This window comes from Sebastes umbrosus, chromosome 4, assembly GCF_015220745.1.
Source record: "Sebastes umbrosus isolate fSebUmb1 chromosome 4, fSebUmb1.pri, whole genome shotgun sequence".
Classification (NCBI taxonomy): domain Eukaryota; kingdom Metazoa; phylum Chordata; class Actinopteri; order Perciformes; family Sebastidae; genus Sebastes; species Sebastes umbrosus.
In genome coordinates this window covers 7,493,040-7,509,345 of record NC_051272.1, presented here as the reverse complement: position 1 = coordinate 7,509,345, position 16,306 = coordinate 7,493,040, and the positions used below count along the sequence as shown (strand labels likewise).

General features: G+C 40.5%; 1 protein-coding gene across 4 annotated transcripts in view; it reads left to right on the top strand.

The window, feature by feature from the left end:
- LOC119487166 (alpha-1,3-mannosyl-glycoprotein 4-beta-N-acetylglucosaminyltransferase C-like) overlaps positions 1 to 16,306 on the top strand; it is a 127,137-nt gene that overhangs the window by 14,404 nt on the left and 96,427 nt on the right. For 2 of the 4 annotated variants that reach the window (XM_037767834.1, XM_037767833.1), the window contains exons 1-2: positions 750 to 965; positions 6,088 to 6,175. The gene's annotated coding sequence lies outside the window, so the exon portion shown is untranslated. Of the gene's footprint in view, positions 1 to 749; positions 966 to 6,087; positions 6,176 to 16,306 lie in introns of those variants that run through there. The other 2 variants (XM_037767832.1, XM_037767831.1) reach the window with 1 other exon arrangement.

The following is a 16,306-nucleotide window of genomic DNA, read 5'->3' as shown; positions in this document are numbered from 1 at the left end:
TATTATTAAAGCATTTTCATGGTGATACATTACCTTGACACAAGAGCATTTGGCCGGATCTCTTTTTCTATTTAACCAGCGTCTCTTTTGTAAAGAATATGACTTCCCTGTGTGTGCCAGCTCCGGGCCACGCTCCTCGAGCCGCACCAGAGACCTGTTGATGTTGTCACATTTCCTCTGCCGCTGAGAGAGATCGATAAATGTCAGAGATGACTTAATATCCTGTTATTTTGGCCACCTCCATCCCCAGATGCACACACACATACACAATGTCAGCATGGCGTCTCGGAGAAAATCTAATTCTGCTGCTTCTGCCGAGCTCCGTTTCTTCAGGTACACATCCGCCGTCACCCCTTAAATTGAGCTCATGCATTATTGAAGTCTGTCCCGCTGCTCCGACCCTAAACTGTAATTAGTTTTGCCCAACATTTCTCATCATGATACACTTTGCGAGCTGCAGGAGGGAGGAGGGATGGGCGGAGGGGGTGTGGGGGGGGGGGCAGGGTCGAGGGAGTGTGAATACATTGTCCCTTTAAGACAGGAAAACTGGAAAGTGGAGGAGAGCAGGGTGGAAAGAGCCAATGAGAACGCAGGTTTGCAGAAACTGTTAGTGGCACCTTGGCGAGGAGAGTTGTGCTTTAGGGGGTAAGGGGGGAGGTGTGGTGGGATTGCAAGGAAGAGGGGGGGGCAGTCGAGAGTCAGCGAACGAATGAGAGAGTGTAGAGGAGGGGGGGAAGAGAGAGAGAGAGAACATACATGCGCGGGAGTGGGAAAAAAATCCTCATCGCCAGGCTACTCAGTGCCTTTACAATGAGTGTTTATCCCACTTCTCTGAGAGCCAATTATCTGCTCCTGCATGAGTCACGGAGATCATTTAGACTGGTGGCGTGCGCAGAGCATCAGCAGAGCTCCCTCGCGCCGTAAACAGGACTGAGTGCAGAGATGCGTTTACATGCTTTAGACAGGTGAGTGTGCGTTTATTTTTTTAACGCTACTGCGAGAGGTAACGCTTTCATCCTCCACTTTTCAGCTTGAGTTTTTGCTCTCATGCTGCTCCATACGCATTTATTTCCTGTCTTAGTGGAGGGACATCTGACTCCTCTCTGACTGCGTCCATCCTCTCACGCCGTTTCTCTCCTCCCTTTCAAATTAAAATCCCCCCCACCCCCCATTGTTCCGCTTGGGGTGCCGTCTTCTGTTCCATGCTCTTCCATCTTTTCTCTCCCTGTTGTTTTTCTTTCGCCACTGACAGTGTCACCATGTCTGGTCCAGACAAACATAACTCATTTCAGACACACAGTGCAGCCTGCTGAGCCGGGGCTGCACTGTGCAATGTTTGCCTGTTTGATGATCCAACTTTCTAGAGTCTCAGCAGTCGTGTTTTCTGTTCATCACACCAACTGATGTGTCTCATAATTAGTCTGGCATTTAGCCCTTTCAACATGACATGATGCATAAATACCAACTATATCAACTCAGTGAGGCGTCTTCACATCCTTTACAACTTCCTTACTCGCTCCCCCCCCACTGGCATTTGAGAACTTCATTCCACTTTTTCTTTTTTTTTGGAGAACAGTCCCCGAGCTCAGAGCAGAGGTTACCAAACAGGTAAACCTCAGCTGTCCCGTTTGAGTGCTTTAGCGATTGCATGAATCGCCTGCCCGGCCCGCTTGGCTCTATTTCATACTATTGTCTGCGCTCGGTGATTAACTGCCTGTGCTTGTGGCTCGGGTGATTTCTGCTTTGTGTTGAGAGCTCGGCTGCAGCCGGCGGATGGGACTGTGCGAAGGGGTGGGTGGTGGAGGGGGGCGGCTGCCAGGATTGGAGGGTCAGCTGATCGGCTCTGAGGTGCCGGAGATTTATGACCCCCCAGAACAAAGCTGTGTCTGCTGAGGGACCGTAAACCATAAATCAGGGAGAAGTGGGTCAGATCGGGTCAGTGCTCATCTGCTCACTGCAGATCTGCTCTCTCTTTTCCTAAAGGTGCTCTTCTTTATCCCCCTTTTTCGCACCTGACTACGTGACACTTTAAGTGACTTTTCCGGTCTTTTTCTCCCCGGACAAGCGCACCTGTTGTTAAACGAATTTATCCATCACAAGCAGTTTCTTTTCTGCCCCCGTTAAAGTCAGCTGTCAATCACATTCACTAATGAATTCCTGTTTTTCTATATTAAAATGCCATTACCTTCTGTTAAGTGAATCACCCCTAATCCTTTTATTATCTGCGGCTACGTTAACACTGTTGGCCTTTAGTCTCCGCTCGTCTTAATCATCCTAATTATGTAATGTTTGTCTTTTTTAAGAGGCTGATGAGAATGAAATGGCGTGTTCTCATTCTGGCAGCGACTTGTTACCGAGGCATTACACTCTGATTCCAGTCTGTTTGATTCTGATCGCTGGGTTTGACTAGTTTTGTGATTTGTCTTCCTGAGGGCAGCTGAAGCCAATGTGAAAAATTGATTTTCTGCAGAAGGATTAGCGGCGGGGTTACAGCTATAGGCATGCATTACATTACAGTGATTCATTCGGCATCTGCACGCCAAAGTAGGCTAAACAAATTCTTTATTAGCTGTTGTATAAGACGGATATTTCACAAAATACATGCATCCAGCAGACGGTCGTCTATACTGTCGAGGTAGTGGGCGGCGGGCATGGGAATAGCAATGAATAACTTGAAGCTGTGTTTTCGAAGTTCAGACAGCTTGAGGAGGGAGATAAATAATCGCAGCCAGGAAGGATGGATCTTAATTTATTTGTGTCTGTGTTGTTGCACAAAGAGGCATTGCATACGGCTGCTGGAAATCAAACAAATGCAAATGCCGGGCTGTGGAATGGAAATGACTGCGAAGCATCAGAAGTCTCTCGGTGTGACTGCCATAACAGCGGGGATTTGTACTTGTGTTTACGACAACACTGATAATATTTTTCTCCCATTTTCAGAGTGAACGGGTATTAAGCACGAGTGCGAAGCATGCTGCGTTAATGTTTCTCCCTTTATTATGCTAATTACCTGGCAGGTTTACAGGGTGTTAGCTACGTATGGAGTTGTCATGTGCATGTGTAGGTATTGTGAGGAGAGAAACGTCTACAAGAAATACACGTTCTCTGAGACGTTTTAATCAAATGTTTCCTAAACACCTTCACGGATATTTGCTTTATATTATGGAAAATGAAAAAAAAAAAAACACTGCAGCTTGAAAAAGGCAAAAGTGACCTTTATGTGAGCTAAATGTTAATTTATACACTGTGTGAAAATGGCTTGCAATTGAACGTTTTGTTTGTGACTTTTCACACATTTAGCCTACACGTTGTTCACAGTCACCGAGAGTCATTATGCTGAAGTTTTGTCGCTGCGATGCCTTTTACTGTCAGCGTTGCCATAATGGGTTACACAAACTGCATAATCAAGTCTCCGGGGTCAGCTTTCAGGCCTGTGTTTGGTTTATTACTGCAGTCCAGTCTTATTGTTGCGTTAGGACATCAGGACTTTACTGGAAAACTCTTGTTTTTGCCCATTAAAATGAGTCCCACAGCAGTTTAGTGGCATTATTATTTGATAGTTTACAGCACAAAGCTGCAGGGTTTTTATGACCATCTCAACAATGAAGAGTAAATGAGGAAAAAAACATAATGGTATAACATATGCAAATGGAAATTTATCATTATTAATATGCACTCAACTGCATATTTGGCTTGTCCCAGTCCAACACTATTAGGCTGTAATTGTAGCTTTAGAAGGCAGAGAAATGCACTTCCTTCACTGTTTTACATGTTATTATTGGGTGAAAATGTTACATTGTCAAAATAAAATAAGATTTCCTGGAGCCAATAGAAGAAGGGTATACATTTGTAAAGACTTTTCCACACCGGGGGGTGTGACAAATACACAAAACATTCCACGTCAAAACTATTCATACCAGCAGCGATGCAAATTTGCGACAGTTGCAACACTTTTCAATAAAAGGTTTGAATAGATTCAGGCAGGCAGAGGACCAACTACTGGGATCTTATTGACCCAGAGAAGCATCTGCCAGTCTGTCGGAGCTAAATTGTTGTATAGCCTACACTATTTTATTGAGTTTATTGAGTGAATTTGCCTCTGGTAAACATTTATGTTATGTCTAGGGCTTTTATTGTGAAAAGGTAAGAACGGAAGGAGTAGATCTGGCCTTGAAACCATGGATGTATAAAGAGAACTGGATATAGCGTTGTAGGCGGGCTCCCGTTCATTCCTATGAGAGTTGCTCAGTGGCGCATGAAGCCAAAATGGCTTGACTGCCGAGTGATGAAGTACCCGGATCTTCCGGCGACCTTCTGCATCCATTGGGCCCATAGAGCAGGCGCAGTAGCGTTTCCTTTAACTCTGCCTCCCAGTCCGCAGTCCAGCCTCGGTCTGGCGCTCATTCAACGGAGGAAGGAAAATAACTTTGGATTTGTCTATTAGTGTATTTCACAACTTTTAGGACCTAATGATTTAAATAAGGGCTATTCAAGTGTTCATACTGGGAAGTTGATTTACCTCAAAAAGAAATTATCCGCTGAGTTACAGACGTCTCTTTCCCAATTTAAGTCTATGGGGAAAAAGTATTTTTGGGTCCAATGGCATCACGTGATTGACACGGAAGTTGTAGTACCACCATTTAGCCATTATGGAAATTTGCATCAAAGCCCGGCGCTCTTCCTTGGGGCTTGGTTGAAAGGAGTAATAAAGTTTGCCCTCTTGGTTTGGATTACGGAGCCTCCATGTTTTTGTACAGTACTGTATTTTGTACGTTTTTAATAAGTCCGTTCCGCACAACGTGATTGGTTGATACCTTTATTTTCGGTGCGAAAGCTCAGAAAAATGCCTGAAGCGTGTAAAGGCCTGAAGGCTGGAGTTTTTCCTGAAACTAAAGGTTTCAGTTTAATCCTTCAACTAAAATGAAAACATGTCAAACAGAATAGTGAGACAACTGATACATAATTGTTATATTCTACTTTTATATGGAGAATTTATTTTCATTCATTTGATTTTTCAGTCCCACATAATGATCACCAGCACAGCTCGGACAATATGTAATTAAAATCCCTGTTTAATGGATTCCTCTGAATTATAGATTTCCAGAATTGTGCGGAACGCTGCTCTCTGTACCTTTAGCAGTTTGTCTCCAGAGAGCCCGCTGTGCTTTGAAGGGAAATATTTCATTGTGCTTTGAATTCAACATCAGGCGTGCATCTGTTCTATGGGTTTAACTCATCGACATCATCGAGCATGATAATTTCTCCCCAGACGGCCTTGAACGAGCCGTAATGTCATATGCGGGGAATTGATGGCCTTATGCTTAGTGGGGAATAAATCAGCGTGCCACACGGAGTAAGATTTTAAAATGATGGCATAAAACACGTCTGCGGGATGTCACTTTTGTTAAAGGATTTTAGGTATTTGTGGACACATTACAGCCATGCATTTTTAAAAAAAAAAAGGGACATACTGTACATTCTCAATGAGTAGCTGATGAATTGAAGTTACTTTAATCACAATTTGTCCTCAGCTGATGAATCCGATTGGCAGCTCAGATGTTATGCACAGCATCGACATTTAATGACCCTATAGGAATAGGAAGATAAGAGAAATGGCCCTTAAGGACTCATCTCAGTGCAACGTTCAATAATCAAGCTCAGACATGGTGTTTGATTTTATTGTAAAGCATGACCTCTGACATGAAGCGACAAGGAATGAGCCAGAGAACAGTGAGGGATGTGCTTTAATTCCACAGTATTTAACCTTCAGGATGCTGCAGATGTTAACCTGAAGGGTGATTAATGAATTTAATTTCATTTCATACTTAAATGGAAAGCAACAATCAGACATTCCAACACTATAATGGTATTAGAAAGGTTATTTTTTTTATAGTATTGGTATTCATCATAATATGACAGATTTATGCAAAATCATATAGAAAAGCTTTGATAGCTTGTTTTGTTGTTTTTTAATTACAATTTGCTCAGAAACCCCACTAATCAAACCCAATTTGTCATTCCTAAACTCGTGCATTTTTCAGATTTCAGTACCTTTTGTCATGTTGGTGTCCTCTTTGTGTTTTGTAGCTGACACACTGCAGTGAGTCTGGACATATGAAGCCAAAATTCCTACAGATCGTAAAGGAATGCAGCCGGATACATCATTACTGTCAAGGTGAGAATGAAAAGAATGCACACACACGCACGCACGCACGCACGCACGCACGCACGCACGCACGCACGCGCTTTATGTCTTTCTCAGCACCGTCTTGTCACCGATCCAGTACAAATGCAGCTTTTTGCTGTTGGCAGCCAAACTGGAGCAGCTATGTTTAATAGCACCACAAACCTTGATGTTAAAGGAATGGTGAAAAACACATTTTAGCCGTCTTGTCGAGAGTCAGATGAGAAGATTAATACCACTCTCATGTCTGTAGCCTAAATATGTTAGCTTAGTTTAGCACAAAGACTGGAAACAGGAGGTAACAGCTAGCCTGGCTCTATCCAAAATGAACAAATTCCACTTACCACCACCACCTGTAAAACTCACTAATTAACCTCTTACATACCAGTTGTTTATTCTGTACAAACTAGAATTACCACCTTGTGGTTGTATGCCTCCGCCAACCAGTCAAGGTGCAGTTTACATCCATGTCTGTCCAAAATGTCATCACTTCATCATTTTATCCTGTCAGACATTTATGGGAAATTGTTATAATTAGCATATGAATTATTGACTTATGGTCAAAAACATGTTTGTGAGATCACAGTGACTTTGACCATTAAATTCTAATCAGGTCATCCTTGAGTACAAGTGGACGTTTGTGCCAGATGTTTTACAATTCCCTTCAGGCGTTCCTGAGGTATCGCTTACACAAGAATGGGACAGATTTAAGGTCACAGCGACCTTTGACTACCAAAATCCAATCAATTCATCCTTGAGTCCAGGTGGACGTTTGTGCCAGATTTGAAGAAATTTCCTCCAGGCATTCCTGAGATATCGCGGACGGACAACCCAAAAACATAATGCCTCCGGCCGCGGCTGTCACCAACACGGAGGCTTAAAAGCAAGAAATTGTGTTTTCATGACGGAATATTTCTTGGTCGGGTACGGTAATTTCCTGGATTCTCCACTAGTTGCCTGGCAACCTTACTGTGTCACAACAAGACAGAGGCAGACCAGCTGTTTCCCCCTGTTACCAGTCTTTTTGCTGAGCTAGGCTAACCGGTTGCTGACTGTGGCTTCATATTTATTGTACAGATGTGAGGAGTGGGATCAGCCTTCTCATCTAATCTAACTCTCAACAGGAAAGCAAATAAGCGTATTTCCCAAGATGTCGAACTATTGGTTACTACCTTTTGGTTACAGATTCATCAGCTACATGCACCCCCACACATGTATTGTTCTGGTACAGAGGGTTAAATAAGAATTATGTCCAAGAATTCCCAAAACACTCCTGATTTCACAGCACCTACTATTTGTCAACACTAAAATCTGGCATAATGACATATTTAACAGCAATGATTGGTCAGAATACTACCATATCACCATATGTAGTACTCAAATCTCTTGGCCTCATACAATACTGAGGGATATATTATTATTTACACTTAAAGCATAATTCTGGTTATCCACAGAGACAACGTAAACCCCAAAAGTCAAAGCTAAAAGAGATTAAATGTTCTTTCAACACAATAATACACGTATACACGTGCCGATATCAGATTTCTTTTAACATGGGACTGCACGTTGCCGTATAAGATATATAAACTAGCCTCACTATTCTGTATATTTACTGAGAAAATACCATGAACACACCATTAAAGTGAGAGCTTATTTTGTTAGAAATGTGTCAACAAATTATCAGTTTTAATATTATATTCAAATATGGGAGTTCCCAAAAGTGTTACACATACTTAGTGTCGAGCTGAAGCAGCGAAAACAGTCCTCCACTGATAGGACACGACACAGCAGGAAACAAACCAAACAAGAAAAGTGTGTGATCAACATTAGAATTGTAAAAAAACTAGAAAAAAAAGTTCCAGTCTGAAAATAACTAGATTAATGCTCAAACTCCTGCAGCTCTGAGGATGTTTCAACTTTTTATTTCTCATTGGTAAAGTCTGAATGTCATCCTCTGAAGTCTGAAGCTAATATGAGTCAAGGTCTTCATTTAGTTTTCTACAGAATTATTAGAATTAAGTGATGTTATTGGCCAGGAGGCTTTGCAGTGTGCCAGCCGTCCAACAGTAATGAGCAGAGGAACACGGGCTTTCTTAATGTAGCCGAAATTTGCATTTTGCTCACTACAGAACTTAAGGCAAATTACACCTCTCTGCCTGCCAAATCCCAGTCTGGTGCTGAAATAAATACTTCCTCTTTTTGTGAGTAATGTTGGTTTTCGACACTGTCTTCAATGACACGTTAGCTATTCAGAAGCCAGAGCAATAAATGTGTAACAAAAAGCTTTTCTCTCTCTATTGATTAGCAGTTTATCCCTCCTTTGTGTCTGAGTCTCAGTGTTGAGTGTCACTGAACCTGGTTAACTGCTCACAGCTCTCTCTTGAGAGGGTTTAGGGGGTGCTGCAAAACACTCTGCATTATTGCAGTATTACTTGTTTATGCCTTCTATTCATGCATTTATTATGCCTCATCATATTATATGTCACATTTTTATCACACGTATGAATGTTCTGGCCCTTGTTAACTTGGAATACAATGTTTTTGAAATAACGTGAAAATATTCACACTCCAAAAAAAAAGCTCTTTTTCGTTTTAAAAATACATTTTTAAATAAAAACACACAAAAAAATGAACATTTGGAACCATATATGATATATACTTCTGTTCTTTCTCAGCTCTACTCTCTTTTTGTGAAAATGTATATTCACAGCATCAACAAAAGATGCAACCAAACACTAAAAATGTAACCATTTCTGCAGAATTTACAATACGTAGAAACACAGTAAATAGTTATATTGATAACTGTCCCTTTCGTTTTGTCAGTGTTGATGTTTTTGTCTCTAAAAGTTTTATTGAAAAATGTTTGAATTTATTGAAAATTTTATGAAAACATCACCTGAGCATTTTCATATGAAGGAAATGCAGAGTAACTCATTGGTGCAATGACACAATCCCTCACCGGCTTCCCACCAATGAATCCAGTAGGATTCAAAAAATATAATTTCTGGTGAAATCCAACATTAAAGAATATAACTATGTAAACACTAACTTAAACATTTATTATTTGAGAGGAACTCCATACTCAGCAGCTGATTTGTATTTTCAACACATTTCTCCTTTTACTTGCTAATAACTGAAGCATTTTCTGAGCTGTATTTTTGGACATTCAGAGAGATGAAATGCTTGTGAAAATCTGTAAAAAAAATCAAACAAACAAACAATACTTTAAAAAAATTCTTAATATTCATGTTAAAAATGTAGTGCATTTGAAGTGTGATCATGGTAGGTTTGACATTCATGTTCTCCAGTAGTAGTGTAAGTGTACATATTGTAAAAGAATTAGGAGGCTTTTCAGAAAACTAATTATTCAGTATGTTCAATCATAGTATTTTGGAAGTACTATTGGTGGATCAATGGAAGTCAATTATAAATTGTTATAGTCTAACTTATTAAAAGGGTTTGTAACGAGTGAAGACTCAGACTGTGTGCCGTTGTTTGGATGAAGCCAGCACAGTTTTTCTTGGATGTGTATCAACTCTGCTGGTTGCACATGCCGGGGTCACACTGCACCATCAGCTACCACTGATTCATTTCCTATCCGTCGGCCTCCCGTTACCTTTGAATCCTACGTGGGATAGTGTGAGCAGGTAGAGACAGAGTAGCAGAATGAATGGGCGGCAGAGGCAGCAGCGGAGAGGTGGACCAGAGAGATTAGCTGGGAAATTGACACTGACAAATCTCATACATTAAGGCTTCCTGGGAGGCAGCTATCGGTAGAAGAGGCGGCAGGTAGCATATCCCGTAAATGGCACTGGGTTTCTTTAATACTCTGCTTGCAGCACGTTGGAAAGCCGAACCACCCTGTCGTCTACAGCGCGAAAGATAAGGAAGCCAGGTGCGCTCAGAGGCATTTCATTTGACTAATGTGTTTACAGCTAGAATAATGAATAGAGTGAGGAAGATGAGAGTAATTAATTTGAGCTGTTCTAGCTAAATAACAAAGCAAATACGGGCAAAACTGTTTCATTTCCCTTTGGAACCAGAGCTTTTTTTTTTTTTTTCTTTCTCGCCTGCTTTAATGAGATAAAGCCAGCCGTCTTTGATAAGGAATCCTATGTGTTTGCTCGCATTTTCTATATGGAAACGAAGGACAAAGCCACATACAACATTTACATACATTACATCCATCTTTTGAGTGTTCACATAGCCTAAAAATATGACCTCTAATTATTTTTGAAAAAAAGAAATACATTTTTTTCTTTAAATAAAAAATTAAATTAACCAATTCATAAATTTTATCTTCTTCTGTTATCGTTAAGACTCAGATTAGCCTATTCTCACGCAGTAAACCTTTTTAAAATTGTAGATATGTTGCACGTTTCTTTGCATCCTGAGAGTAAAGAGTCTAATTACCAAACATAAACAACTCTATGGCCTTTGCAGCCACACTACTTGATGTTTGCCGAGTGGTATTCCCAGTAACTTAACCCCGTTCAAGAGGTTCATGGTGTGTTCCTTCTATCTTTATTTATTTTGGACAGTGAAGTTGTTTTCCTGAAAAAGGACCGGTGCCCTTGCTGTTGCCTGGCAACAAAGTGAGTCCATGGGACTTAACACCTTGCAGGATCTCTTCCAAACTACCTTGAAACTTGTCCTCTTTAGACGTGTGGAGAAAGTCTATTTGCGTATCCATCGTTGTTCATGAATAATGAAGTGGCATTTGCAATGATGGAGACATTAATATGGTTTAAAAAAAAGCTTGAATTGGGGTTTGTTTTACTGGCATTCTGCCACAATGAAAACTGTTTTACCAATGTATGAGTTACTTGGGCAATCAGGATGTCAGAGCATGTGTGTGCTGCTGCTTTGTTTGAATTCAAAATAGGGTCAATTTAAAATCATTCTTGCAGCATTACAAAAATGTAGAGGTTCGGCTTTATAAGCATACCAATTTTACAATCTAATATTGTACAGAAGCAGCTTCACACAGACCATTTCCTACTCAGAATGGAAGAATTCATCAGACTTTTTATTTTGGTGGTTCATCAAGGAGACAAGCTGTTAAATATTCATGACTGCGTTGTGTTCTTAAAATAAGGCTCATTAGCACTCAAAGCCTCTTTTCAAGTTCCGCCTTTCCCTTGTCACTCTCAAAAGAGCAACACAAACATGTTATTCATCTCCCACAATCTCTGCGCTCCAATATTACACCGAATGATGCCTTTATTTTGAAGTCAGACCGACTCTAATACTATTAGATTTTGATTCCTGTTCAAGTACCCATAAGGGTATTGATTGAATCTGTTTAAGTCTTGTAAAAAATGTTGGTGCTGTAATAACAGAATCGATTTCTTACAATAATGGGAACATATGCTCCTAACAGGATTACAAATACTCTATTTCCCCCCTAAAAAATAAATAAATGTTGGCAGCACACCAGCTTAACTTCGAACCTCCTTGTTTGAAACCAGCTGGCTGGGTCCTTCTTCTATGGAGTTTGCATGATCTCCTTTTTCCTGTATGAGTTTCCTCTGGGTGCAGAATTGGAGACACTAAATTAGATGTGTTTGGACTGCTAACCTGTCCAGGGTGGGACCTGCTACAGTGCATGATAAGCATAGCCCCCTCGTCCCTGCACAAGATAAGAGGTGTAGAGAATGGTTGGAAATATTGATGGATGGATTGCTTAATTTTCATGACGTTTAATTTACATTCAGGGCTGATCCAGTTGTCTTCATGCTGTCATGTCAAAATGACTGGACAACAGTTCTGGGACGTAGGGCCCTGAACAACAGTTGCTTTAGGGGAGAACAGCAGGAACTAGGGCTTCAGTTAGCAACTTTAAAGTGATTATTTTTGACATATATTGACTATTTTTTTGTTTAATGTAATAAAATGTCAGAAAGAAGTGAACATTGCCTAACATAAGTTCCCAGAGCCCAACATGATGTCTTCAAAAAGCTTGTTTTGCCCAATCCACGCCCCCAAATCCAAAGACATTCCATTTACAATGATATGAGACAGAGAAACACATTGAAACCATAAACTGTATGTAAGACGTGGACGTAGTCACCGTGACGTCACCCATTGGTTTGTGGACTGCTGTTTTGAAGCCTTGAGTTCAGCATTTTGGCTGTTGCCATCTTGTTTTTTTGCAACCAGAAGTGACACGAAGAAGACTTGAAACTAGTGATTGAGACCATACACTCATGTTTACAATTTTTACTGAGGTAATAAATCAAGTGAGAAGTAGACTCTTTTTCTCATAGACTTCTATACAATCAGACTTCTTTTTGCAACCAGAGGAGTCGCCCCCTGCTGGCTGTTAGAAAGAATGCAGGTTTAAGACACTTCAGCATTGGCTTCACTTCTCAGACCCCGGAGTTGTCCACTGAAACAAATGTTTGACATTTCTGCTTGATAAATGACTAATATGAATCAACTTTTCTTTTAATAAACTATTTGTTTCAGTCGTAGAAAGTTTGATGGATACCAATTGAAGACAAAGCCATGTCAGCTCGGATTCAACTGTTCACAAATTTCCCAGCATTACTTAAACAAAAATAAAAACATATTCATCAGCAGTAGTAGGTAGGTAGGTAGGTAGGTAAGCACCTAGAGTTAATGTGGTCTATGGCTACTTCATTGTAGATGCAACAAAGGACCTACTTCAGAAAATCCCATTATTTAAATCTTTAGTAAACGCTAAGGATGAAATTTTAATAGGGAATATGCAATTATGGCATCTGTGTTTAGTCTAATGTGTGTGATGTGAATTTGGAGCACTTTATTGAATATAAAACTCTTTAATAGGTAAGTGGATAATGACTACCCATTTTTACTAATCCATCTGTTGCATTCTGTGCAAATAGTAAAAACCCAGTTTTGTTTCATCATGAGGAGCTTCAGCATTTTACACACACACACACACACACAGCTGTGTTTTTAATAAGTCGTTTCTGCAGGAGGGATGTTCACCTCACTTACAGGCTTGGTCCACCCATAGGCAACCTATTAACATCCACTTTATCAGCGCTTTCATATTTCATGACTTAGTTCATCAAAATTTAATGCAGTCCTGCTTCTCGTTTGTGTTTTTAGTGCAAAGTCATGTCTGAACTGAAAGCTTCACCTATAGGTATCTTGCTGGAATCTTAACCACCAAACGGAAATTATAGACTTGTTCTTTAGCATCCAGGTTATTATGACCTCGACGCCTGCATGCTCCCCGTGGCTACCCAAAAGATCTTGGATGGATTGTGGCTTGCAAAAAGACATCAATAGTGGTGCAAAATGATTTCACAGAGCCGCAAACCTGCTGAAAGCAGACGACGGGCCAAACGCCAGTGGTTTCTTCTCTCCCTCTCTGCGGACATGGCATTCAGGCTGCTGTGCCACACTAAAGTACGTCTGGGGTAATGTGGTGCCCTCAGATTGCTGGAGTCCTATTGAGCCTGTGGGACGCACGATTAGCCTGTGCCCAGGCCTGATATGCAGTGACCAGAGCCAAGCACCGATAGATGAATAGAAAGAAGAGACAGGGAGGAGAATGGAAGGGAAAGGATAGGCAGTATGCAGGAGGTGTGTGGCCATCATGTGGAGGAAACAGTGTTAGTGTTTGAGGGCTTTTTATGTGCTAAAACAGAGCGCATTTGCCATTGAATTGTTGGAACCCAAATGTTTTTTCCAAAGAGCTACGCCAGCTTGTAGAACGTAAAAATTCATGCCAGTCCCTGAGAGAGCTCCAACGTGAATGAAAAAGATTTTAAAAAGGGCCGACTGTGAATGTGGCAATCACTCTGAAAACCCAAAATGGCAGTGGTGATGCACAAAGCAGCAATACAGAATACACCGATGGGTCATTTCAATCCGACCTCAGTTCAATGTACCACATTTTGGATGGGTTTTCTATGGTAAAACAGTGTGAGTTGATAGTTAGCCTGCGAGCCACAGCTCTTGGATTGTGCTCCCTGCATTCTGATAGCACCCAAGATATATATTTTTTTTAAAAAACCTTTTGCAAAAGAAACGAGAAAAAAACACCTCAGTTTGGGTTAGAAGCTCAAACAAATGCTCGGTCTCCAAACTATAGTCAGCGGTGGAGCTGTAGGCTATGCCTTTTGATGGCATCACATATTACAGTCTTGGTTCCTGGGCTTAGGGAGAGTTGCTCATGTTCACAAATATTGGTTGAAACTAGTACAAAGGAAAAGCACATGTGAGTCAGAAAAACTGAGTAGAAATCCAGTTGTATTTGCTCAGGCTGGATGAACCTTTGAACCTGAAATCCACTTTCCAGTTTTTTAAGGTGGAAGAAATATGTGTATTTGGCTGCATAACTCTGCCGAGGCTACATAAGTCAGTGCTATCCTAAAGGCACAATCTTTTATCTATCTGAAGGTCAGTGACATGATTTAACATGAAATATAGGATTGTAATATACATGTTTCACATGTGCCGTGCTCTCTTAGACCTTGGATGTTGTGTATAGCCTGGAATAACAATAAAGGTAGTGATAATGAATGGAAATCTATCTTCTCAACACATTGGGCATAACTTCTTGCATATCTGAAATCATTCTTGTCTACTCGGTTTCAACTAGAGATTCTTTTCATTGTTGATCAATGTCATGGTTATGTTTTCATTAATCATTTTGCCTATAAAATATCAGAAAATAATGAAAAATACCCATCACAAGTTCCCAGACCACATTTTCAAATTGCTTGTTTTGTCCGAAAACGAACAACATGAAACTGAGGAAAATAGTAAATCCTCACATTTGATAAGCCGGAACCAGCCAGTGTTCTAATGACTATTATATCAAATTGTTGAATCATTTTCTGTTAATCAAATAAATTGTTTCATCACTAATTGTCTACACATGCTTACTCATTTTGTTTTTGTTATTTAGTTCAGATTTTTTTTGTATGTTTAATCCACCCATTGTGACTTGATGTCACACGGTACATTTGGTTTATGTGTGTAGTGCCGCACCTCTAAACTAAAGGGCTGGAGATGTTGTTTGGCACAGGAAAACATAAAAGGCGTGTTGAAAAAGGCAGCAAAAAGAGGGCAGTGTATATTAATAAACATGTTAATAATATAGGTAAAACACCAACCCCATCAACAAAAACAACTTGATATTAAAAAGTAGAAGCAAAAACAAACGAACAAAATCAAAAGCCTCAGCCTCGCAGCAAGCTGCGACCTGCTCTCCTTCTACTTATAGATCACTTCACCTCCTCATGCAGCCTCACCTAACTGGAGCCTAGCATCTGCTCAGGTAACCACAGGGTGAGCAGCACTGATACAATGCTTCCAACAAATACAAAATAGCACACAAAAGCAATGAGTCTTGATTTAAGATTCCTCTGTTACTGCTAAAGAAAAATCAAAATTCATCTATTGACGCCCATGCACACCGACTGTGATAGAATGTAATTTACTGCAGGACTGTGTTACCCTTTCTTAACAACTTGGTAGTGCCCAGTCACTCACTGCTGAGAGGACCCAATCACACACACCTGTTTTTACTTAGCACTGATTGAGCAAACGATCTCCACCTGCAGCACAAACCGAACAACAAAAAAACATCCTTATATGTAGAGCTGGTCCCTTTTAACAGTTCATAACCTTCTGCACCACAAATAAAACTACACAACTTAAACTTGTGTTATTCATATAAGCTGACTAAATTAAATTAAATTAAAACAGATTAACTGAAATGTTGGATTGAAATGGATGATTTAGCACAAAAAAAGGGTGTTAATGTTGGGAAACAGGGTCCCATAAAGGGGTCATCCCTATGTTCCCATGGTCCTATGTTCTTGATATAATGTAAGATATTGGTAAGGGTTTTCTTCACAGCTGAAAAAGAATAAAAAGCACATGGGCATGTCAAATGCAGTTTGAATGGTACAAATCCATTCAGCCTATAGAGATATCAATGTCTAAAGTCAAGATAACTGTCATATCAATGACTATAAGTCAATAAAACTGTCTTGACTGCAAATTTGAGGGGGTATAGTTCCAAGGCTCCCGGTATTGCTGCTTGCAGCGTTGTCCGGGGGCATGCCCATTCGGAGCATGTGGCCGTTTGAAAAACATGCCCGTTCTGAGCAG